Source organism: Vulpes lagopus, chromosome 2 (assembly GCF_018345385.1).
Source record: "Vulpes lagopus strain Blue_001 chromosome 2, ASM1834538v1, whole genome shotgun sequence".
Taxonomy (NCBI): Eukaryota; Metazoa; Chordata; class Mammalia; order Carnivora; family Canidae; genus Vulpes; species Vulpes lagopus.
This window is the reverse complement of record NC_054825.1, coordinates 116,827,055-116,837,626: the sequence shown is the minus strand read 5'-3', so window position 1 is coordinate 116,837,626 and position 10,572 is coordinate 116,827,055. Positions and strand designations below refer to the sequence as shown.

The window sequence follows — 10,572 nt, the reverse complement described above, 5'->3', positions numbered from 1 at the left end:
TAACCTATGTAAGCAATCAGATATTAAGTTGACAGTATTATTTTTCAAAGAAGGGTACAACACCATTAATCTAGAATTTTTAAAGAAAAAGTTGCTCTAAATAAAGAAATTACCAATCAACTAACACCGAAAATATTATTAAGCAGAAATTTAGAGATCTCAGTATGTCCTGACCTTCCTTAATACAAAAGGCAGGTGTTCAAATATGTGTAACAAAATATATCTTGATCTAAAGGAACATTTGTGGTATTTTCCCTAAAATACTATATCTCATCCATTTGTAAATGGAAGCCTACTATCATCATTTAACCATTTATTGAAAAACTGTACCCAACAATCATTTGCCATGTATCAAATTAATGAGTCTGCTTTTCAATTTGGGGATTGCTGCTCTTATTGTCACTGTTCTCTAACTGCCTCACTACCTTTTAGCTGTTTTTTTCTAATTCTAATTCATCACAGGCTGAGACACTGGAAACCTAAGCTCATTAACATGGGTATGTTACATAAGGCCCAATAAATCGATGAGGAAAGTATTGGAGTCAGTAAATATCAGCCATTGGTTTTATATATCATTCTCAGTGATTAATTTATATAATATTTATTTAAAAATCAAGATGTGTACTGGGTATTTTATGCTATGACAGAAAAGGAATCTGAGATTTAGAGAAATGAAATATCTTGCCCAATGTTATCTAGCTGTAAAATTGTAGCATAAACACTCAAACCAATTCTTCTTACTCCAAATCAACTCGAAGAACTTTGTTAAATGTAATTTCAGAGTTATTTCCTTGCTCCTGGCTGAGGGATTGTAATCCAGAGCAAACAAAGTTTCCTAAAATATGTTTCATCAAACACAAATGATACCAGGCATGGTATTATGTGACAAGAAAAAAGAACACTGGATCAAACAACTTGCTCTACTACAGGACTCCTCAGAGATTTGAATATGCTAGTGTACCTCATAAATCTCCAAAAGCAGCAGATTTTCATAACTACTTGACCTCTGAGGTGACCCTCTATAACAGCATACCTCTTGGGCTCCAAGGAGCAAACTATGGAAGTACTGTCCTAGTGGGGCAAGAATAGGGGGAAAGCATTCATCTGACCAGGTAAGTAAGGTGGGATAGTCTTAGTCTTTGCATTCACTTTTTACTTACAATTTGTCAAAATAACAGAGATTAAAGTATAAATTCTGGAGAAGCTTGATATTTGTGTGAACTGTTATCTTTTGATAGTATATAAAATTACTTCAAATGAAAGGGATAGATAAATCTTTCAGGAGTAGCCACAGAATTCACCTAGAAACTACTATGAATAACATTTGGTGAGATAAAAGTTCAAACTCACAGAGAACATATACATAAAATGGAAACTCTTATGCTGGATTTGGAATTAAACACACCACGACAGCAGATCATACCACTGTTGTCCATGACCGCCCTCTGTGATACGACACACTCTCCGTAGATCTTCATGATCTGTAGCAAAAAGAGAATTCCCAGTGTAATTGAACCTTCACAAATTGCACATGCTACAAATATTTGAGCAATCCTTCGAAACCTCAGCAAATCACTTTTAAAGTAGCTAAATCTATTTGTAGTTTATTAAAACAATTTTAGGAAGTAGCATCATTTTAGAATAATAACAAGGAAAGTCATCATGTAGCCCATGAAATACAAGATTTTCTGAAGGGAAACGGTTCCCCAACTTGCCTTCTCAATAACATTTTGCATCATGGAAATATTCTTTGCAAAATGTTTCCATCAATATCTGTGAGTGGAAATTTTGCTAAGCATTTTATGTTTATTATCATAAATTTAATATTTTAAAACAGTCCAATGAAGTAGGCACATTATAAATAATCACCAACTTTACAAATAATAAGATTAAAGTTGAGAGAGATTAAGTTTTCAGAGTAGGCAAAGCTAGGATTGGAAGCCAGCTGCCTTATTACAAAGTACTTTCCTTAACCCACGTCTCTCTGTGATGCTCATATTCAATTAACTATTCCATATATAAAATATATATAACACCCTGATGTTCCTAATTAAATCACACAGTAGCCATGGAAGGTTTAAAAGGAAGAACTTATTCTCGGTAACATTCCCCTATTTTACTTAGCAAGCTTCTGGTGACCACAAAACATCCCGTCATTCACTTTGACCTATAACTAACCTCCATTCTTCAACTGGAAGTCAAAAGACCATGGCATCCCATGATTTCTTCTTCTCTTTTGACATTTCTGCTGTCTCATCAAGGCTTTTACAAATGGAACTTAAGTATGATTAACTACAGTACAAGTTAAACCCTAAATAAAAATCAACGGGGCATGTATGAATGACAAAGCAACCCAGCTCTAAAGTCCAAGATAGCTTTACCAGAAAACTATTAGATGACCAATCTGCAATTTTGGATTTTAGATAAATTAATTTTAATTCATAATTCAATAATAGGGAGAAGAAATCATATGACTAATTTGGCCTTTGGTATAAAAGTTGGAAGTGATATAACTGAAGGAGTGTAGAAGGACATCCTATCAATCAACCAACCCACAATTATTTATTGAATATTCTCCACCACTGTCATTATGCCACATGCCTAGAATCCCAACTCTTGAGTTATCAGTAGGGGTTAAATCATGACCAGAAACCGCGTATGTGTAAATGTGAACATTATGACCTGGAGAGAGGATGGCAATAACTCCTCAGTGATTATGATTACAGTAGCATAATATAACCCAGAGCCCGAGGGGGATAGAATGAAAGACAGGTAAATTATGACTAATTCTGGAGAAGTCACAACAATGAGTAAAGCGCTGTAGGACCAAAGATGCACCAGAGCTATGGGTCTTAGTTCCAGAAGATCACATCATTGTATGGTACTGGGTACTAGGAAAGTGAAATAAATGAGAGTGTTGAGAAAGAATACTGGGGCCACTGGCTAAGCTAACCTACAGCTACTGAGAGAATTTTTTGTTTTTTTGTTTGGTTTGGTTTTTGGCCACCATTTTTCTACATAAGTTGGTGACTTTTTACAATGAAAATACATCCTGGCATTTGAGGCTGACACCTCACAGGTAGAAAAGAGTCCCTCCCTGAACAATATAGGAAAATGTCACAGAGGTCTATTACATCAAACTGGCAGCGTTATACATAATTAGAGCTCTTGTTCAAAGAGAATTACAAAGGGACATGCATAGATTTTTTTTCTGGTATCCCTCTCATCTGCAAAGGGCTCATCTTCCAACAAAGCATGCCCTCTTTCTTGTGGTATGTTAAATGTTTAACAACTGATTCACCAAGAGGGAAAAAAAGCCTAATATAAAATGTATTGTGTTAAGAACATTAGCATCCAATTTACAAACAATGATAAAATATGCAATATTTTATCATTCTAAATTCCATACCAAGGACTTTGATGTGACATGTTGTTTTTTTATAAAATCTATTGTCAGTTTTTCCATCCATTCTGCCCCCAGTAATAATGCCACAAATTTGGACTATGTATTAATGTTTTATTATGATCTTATTCCAAAAAGAAGTCTCTCATGTCACTGACAAATAAGTGGATTTCTGATGTAAATGTTATTTGATATTTTCTTTTAATTGCAGAATGAGTCTAAAGTAAAACAAGGACATTTGTCAGACTTCATTCAATTTTTACTTTCATGAACAATTTCTTTGCTGAACCAGATAGTGGTTTCACATACTAGACAAATATTTTCTCCATTTTATGGCTCTTTCATAATCTAACAGCTACAGATACAACATAATTTTAAATTTAATCTGCATTATTAAAATTTTCTCCATTTTTTAAGTCCAGACAATGAACAAAACAATAATTGTAGCCTTTGTGATTTTCATGGTGTAAATAATTCCATCATGGTTGATTCCAAACTAGCAATGTAGAACTTGGAAAAGCAGACACCATGATATAATATTTCCACCATACATCCCCGATAGATGTAAGTAACAACAAAAGCATAGATAATAGTAAACTGTAGTAAAATAACTAAGAAGTGACAAGTTGGTATTTACTACCTTTGTTTTTAACATAATGTTAAATTACAAGTTTATCTAATTTAATTTTTGACAATGACTATTTAACAAAGAACAAAATTGCTATAAATTTAACAATGGACTCTTTCAAGTCTATATGAACTGGCTTAAGGAAGTCACTTCTTCTTCCATCCTAACTACTAGGATTCTATTCTCTTTAAGTGTATTTCCTAAGTTACAGATTTGTTTCAGAAATTCCCTACTACTACCTCATTGGTTTTTAAAAATTCTCATTATCATTTCCTCAAATGGCATGAAATCTGAGAGATATAAGTAATGGAGGTGAAGTAATGGAGGTGAGGAAAGGTGGGCCAATTCACCATTAAAGAGCAAACTATGAGACAAGGGAAAGAACTCTGGGGTGTGGAATTAGAAGCCCTGGGCCTGAGATCCTGTCCTGATATGTTAGATGTACCTTTTCAGTTTGGAGCATCAGAATTCTTATCTGTGAAGTGCAGTTCACAGCCACTCACTACACATGTTTTTTGTGAAAATATGTAAAAAAACATCTGTAGAAATGTTTTATAATTAAAATTTATGATATAAAATAAATCATTTTATAATATGCAATTTTTTCAGATGAGTTTAATCTTTTCAACCTTTTTTATAGAAATGCTTACAAATAATACATCATATTATGTTTTGAATTTATGAATTTTTAATTAATTGATAAAATACTGCAAATATTCCTGCTGTTCTGATTTTGTAACAATTAGTTCAACATTTGCTATATTAAAACCATGCATGTGTTCCCAGACCTACTTCTTTCCCTGGGTCTGATTTTATAAACGCTGGTGATAAAATCAAGTCTGATTTATATGATGCATGTCCTATGGGACGTGTCTATGGCTCTTGGTATCTTTGATCAACCTCAAGAAATGACAGCATAGCTGTGTAATGACTTTTGAATACAACTACTGTTAATTTGATGATTACCAGTTTCCACTTACTGATATATGAAATTATCATGTTTTATTTTCTAAGTGATCCTAATATCATTAGAAGCATGCCAGAACAGACTCGTGAAGAGTAAGTTGTGCAAATTTCTTCTTTAATAAAACTAACCAGAGCATGTTTTAAAAACATTGTATTCATATCAGTTATTCTCTTTATATCCTTTGTTTCAGTACACTTTCCTGAAGATAGGATTGGAGAGGATGAGGCAGCTAGATGTACTGGCAAGTCTTCTGAGTTAAGAGCCATACATCCCAATTTCTAAGTTCCTGTTTTTGTAAAGGGACTGCACTGAGTTCCTTTCATAAACTAGGTTTTTAAGAGACTTAATTTTCATCATTCCAGTCTCAGGACATTATTGACATTTGACATTTTAAAATGTTTGAGAGGAAGCAAGCTTCAATAGTCAGAATTTTTCCAGAATTATGATATACAGTCCAGGTTAAATCTACCAAATCTGAGCAGCAAAGAGGATTAAATGAAACATGCTTCCCCTCATCCAAAGTTTTGTCAAAGGCTGAGAAAAGTTCTACTGAACTTTAATGAAGAAGGATCTTTCCTAAAGGTGTGCAGTGCTTGGGGGAGAAGAAATGTACTCGGACAACTTCAGAATAATCCCAGATCTTCCATAAATTGCCCAAAGTGTGTTTTATGTAACTTTAGTCCTGAGAGATAGACAGTGAAGTATGTTCAGTGTTTAGAATTTTGGGAAACTGCATATTACATCTCCCAAGCATGCCCATAAAACCCTTCTCCCACATCAGTTAATATCCCTTGGAACATTCAGCAGAATGAATTTGGGAAAACTACTGATTTAGATACATCTTGATTCATAGAATTGAATAGCGCTAGCAGCATGCACCCTACACAGTCTGTGCTGGGCTCTAATAGAGGCTGCAAACTGTCAGAAATGACAATGTCTTTTCCACTTTGAAAATAGTCAGTCACATAGGCAGTTTTTGCTGGTAGATTACTGAGATTTAGGAGATGAGGATCCAGAACACACTCTCCAGAAATTCAAATATGTAATGAACCTGGAGTTAGAAAACCCTACCTCTTAATAGCTATATAAAAACTAAGGGTGGGTCAAATACCCACTTTCACAAGTGAGGAAATTGGTTTGTTTCAAGCTAACATTACATAATTTTAGTTTGTGTCTGAAGCTAATCTAAGATTGTGGCTGTAATTTAGAGAGCATAGCTGTAATGAACTGGAGTTTTCTTATTGGTTGTTCAGTTACTCCATATTTAGAATTTCTTTTTTTGGTAGGGGAAATGGGTCATACTTCAGATTTTTATTGTTACTTCATTACAATTGACAATTTATGATTAAAGTCATTTTTCAGGTTTAGAAAAAAATTTGTATATATTACAAAATAGGTAGGTTTGGTTATGAACATTTCCAGCACAGAAGATACCAAACATTCATGAGAGCTTGAATGTAGGAATAACATTTAAGAAATCAGGATTTCACATCTAACTCAAGTAAAAAAAAAAAAAAAAAAACTTATGACACAATTTTCAATTTCTCTGAGCCTCATTTTGCTTATCTGCTTGCAATGATTGAGCAAAATAATCTGATGTTCTTTCCAAATCTAGATTGGCCTATTATTTCCTCATAATTTTCCTAGAGGGCCCTTTAAGTATTGAGTCATTTAAGTGGTTATTTATAAAACATTACTATCATTTGTGGATTTTAGATTCCTAAACTCACAATAGGCCTTTACCTAGGAACATACTTTGAAATAGGTCCTTTCCTTAGAGAGAAACAGTCCACAGTCCCTTTGTTATCATAGCTTGCAGTGATGATTACTTTGCTTTGTAGTGACTGAGGTGTATAAAGACGGGATATGAAAGTTAGTAGAAAATTATATGAAAAGTTACCTTCTCCAGATAAAAAAAAATGAAACATCTCTGAAGATACAAGGCAAATGAAATACAAAATCTGATTTATTTCACTCTATCTTGGTGTTTTATCCTTAAAAACATACCAATTCCATGAAGATCTATAGAATGTTTGAAAACACTTCCTTTTTGTTTTTCTTTTTTCTTTTTTTCCTTTTTTCTTTTAATACCTAACTCCATGGGATGCCTGGGTGGCTCAGCGGTTGAGCATCTGCCTTTGATTCAGGATGTGATCCCAGGGTTCTGGGATCGAGTCCCACATGAAGCCCCCTGCATGGAACCTGCTTCTCCCTCTTCCTATGTCTCTGCCTCTCTCTCTCTCTCTCTCTCTCTCTCTATCTATCTATCTCTCTCTCTCTCATGAATAAATAAATAAAATCTTTAAAAAAAATCTAACTCCAAGTCCTCCTATTTCTAAGAATTGATTCCTCACCCCTAACTGGTCTTCTGATCTACCTCTTCCTCCTTGTCTGCCCCCTAGACACAGAGCTCCAAAATCCAAACTTCCTAGCCCATCTCAAGACATGCTTCTAATTCAAGCAAAAGAAAAACTAAAACAAACAAACAAAAATACAACCTTCAATACAAATAAGAATCATTTGACATGCAAGTGAATGTGGTAACTGTCTGGATCTTACAAGGTTAGATACAGAAGTGAAAATGCCTCTGAGTAATTCCTTAAATGATATGAGTCCTTCCTAGAACTTATTTATTACACAGGAAAGAAGAGTAGGATATTCTTTCTGAAATATTTTTCTTGGGAACTCAAAATGTAAGCCTCCACCACTGACAGGGCAGCATTTTTAGATTAAGCCATGGGAAATCTAGCATGATTTACAAATACAACAGTCCAAGAATAACAGCCTTTCTGCCATCCGTGATTGGCATTGCTATTATAGACTCTATTATAATCTTATCTTGATGTCCAACAAAGCTATTCATTCAGCAACTAAGCTCATGTCAAAGACAAGGCGAAGTCTACTTATTTGCAGAATAATGTTTTTGAAAAACACAGCCTCATTGCTCAAACAGAACCAAGAGCGTACATGACATGGTGCAAGGTGCTTATGATAGAAGGTGGCAGGAAATGAAGTTGAAGCAGAAATACCAACTGAGAAGGTGTTTAATCTTTGAGGTGTGAGGTATTACATTCTAGCACTCTCTCTGACTGATATTAGGCATGAAGGGAAAAACTAGCTAAAACATATGGGGGAAAGTACACTTAAGTCCCTTTGATGTCTGTGTCAGCAAAGCACTTCAGCTATCACATCCACTCTTTAATAAAACAGCCGAAGTTCCTGGTTTGTAACTAAAGGAAGCTAAGAGACTGCTGAGTAGAGTCTGTCGCACACATAAAAATGCAACTGCACTTCAATGAAACCACTCAATATTCACGCGCACACGCATATGCGCACCTCTTAGCGCTATCTTATGAGTAACTCTATTCCTGCTTTTCATAAGGCTTGTAATTTTCAAATACTATTTATCATGGAAAACTAATGAATTCCCACAAATGCATGTATTCAAAACCCTGAGGAAAGTTGGATAGCCCCTCTTTCCCCACAAGGCAGAAACTGAAGACCATGAGCACAGGGGTGAGAAAGTCAGTACAGGTGTCTGCAATGCAAAATGATCAAAAAACGCATTCCTGACTCTTTAGCAGGAGGGAGAGGCAGACACAATAGCAGCAAACAAAAAAAAAGAAAAGAGAGAGAGAGAGAGAGAGAGAGAGAGAGAGAGAGAATTTTGTCAATGATTTAGAGCCTTCAAATCCATAAGAGCAGCAAATACCTCTCAAGGACTATATGTGAGGCAAATAAATCTCAACACCACGAGAATCCTAACCTCACACCCTATTGGTCTTCCCAGTAATTCTTTTCTTTTTTTAATATTTTATTTATTTATTCATGAGAAACACAGGGAGAGAAAGACAGAGACAGAGGCAGAGAGAGAAGCAGGCTCCATGCAGGGAGCACTACGCAGGACTTGATCCCAGGTCTCCAAGATCAGGCCCTGAGCTGAAGGCGGTGCTAAACCGCTGAGCCACCTGGGCTGCCCGCAACTCTTTCTCCATCTCTGCCCTCGTCAGTGATGCACGTGTGTGCTTCTGCACTCCTCCAGACCTACCACCTGACACCATCATCTATTGCCTGACACCATCTCCTACCAAGTGCTAATGAGGGAAACTTAGAAAGCATTCAAAGAAGTTCATGCTTTTCAAGCAGGTCTATCCCATTCGCCCAAGACAGCTGCCTAGAATTCCAGAAACTAAGAATTGGGACTGAATTCTGACATCACCTATATACAATCCCACCCAAAAAGAATTGCCCTTCAGACTGTGGTAATGCCTCTGCTTCCGTGTCTCTCAATAGACACGTAGATTATGATACTTCAAGTTTGGGCCACTGTAAATTTTAATGAAATCTATCTTATCTTGAATTATAATCTGGTCTCCTGTGGTTTTTACCTAGGGGTTTTGCGTGGTCCTTGAAAGAGAGAGAGACAAGAGGTATTTTGTAAGAGATCATTAATTATTCTAGTTTTTAGTTCTAGAAAGTTTTTAGCATTGACATTGAATATATCAATGAATGTATCACCCAATTTTGGGGGCGTATACTCTTTTAGAAAAACATCACTCATGTGGTACCTCCCAGTTCATCATCATTTCTTAAATATTACTGATGGAAACTCTGCAACTCTGTTTATAAGTCCTTTCTATAAATGATAGGGCAATTTATTAAAATTAAAATGATTTTGTTTACATGAGATTAGTGTCTTTTATTGTTTCAGCATGTGTTTCAGACCTTATTCTACTTTTAGAGCTAGGAAACAAATTTTATTGATCTTCAATATGGAAGAAAAATAGCTGAGTAGAGAAATACCTGTCATCTTGATCTAGGGACACTGTGGGCTGGTCTCCTCCTTGTCCAGCTCACTCCCTGCTCTCTGTAGCACTGTCACGAGTCTCTACTATTCTAGCCTTTTACCTGTTCTCATATGCTTCTGGACCTCTGCCACTTTTTTACATGCATGTGGCATTTCATATTTGGGAACTTTAGAGCCTGAATTCACCACAGCCTTTTCTGTGAAGTGTCATTGATTTCTTTGTTGGTCTCCCCTTTATTTTTTTTTCAAAAAATAATAAGCAGTATTACCATCAGACTTTCATGTTTTTTAATACAAGAGTACCTGGTTTTATGATGTGCATATCTCTTTTCCTCCCGCAAGTTTTAGAGCCCAGCTTCTGCCAAATCTAGAGGTATGCTTGACTGGGGCTAATATTTCTTTACTTCTTTTTATGTATCCTAAGACATTTTCACCCAAGATTCCAATCACTTACACCACTCAACTCCAAAATTGCTTTATTCCATCCAAGCAATAAAGTCTTGGCAGGACTCTATGCTATGACTATCTCTCTCAGATTTAGAATTCAGATGTGAGAGGTTTTCATGAATACACACGTTAACACATGTAACTGGATTAAGAAACAAAGTCACTTTTTCTGACAGATAGTAAATCTGATTTGGCTGATTGGTTTGACATGATCAAACCAATAATTATTTTGCCAAATAAGTAAAATAAACATTTTCAATAAATTAGCTAATTCTATAGTTCTGAGATTTTAACAATACTATATTGAATGTGCATGAAAA

At 35.4% G+C, this 10,572-nt stretch overlaps 1 non-coding gene across 1 annotated transcript; it reads left to right on the top strand.

Annotated features, from left to right (window-relative positions):
- The first annotated feature begins 4,738 nt into the window (after window positions 1–4,738).
- On the top strand, window positions 4,739–4,864 carry LOC121486000. Its single transcript, XR_005986485.1, has one exon. It is a non-coding gene; the product is annotated as a small nucleolar RNA SNORA72 (small nucleolar RNA).
- The last annotated feature ends 5,708 nt before the right edge of the window (window positions 4,865–10,572 follow it).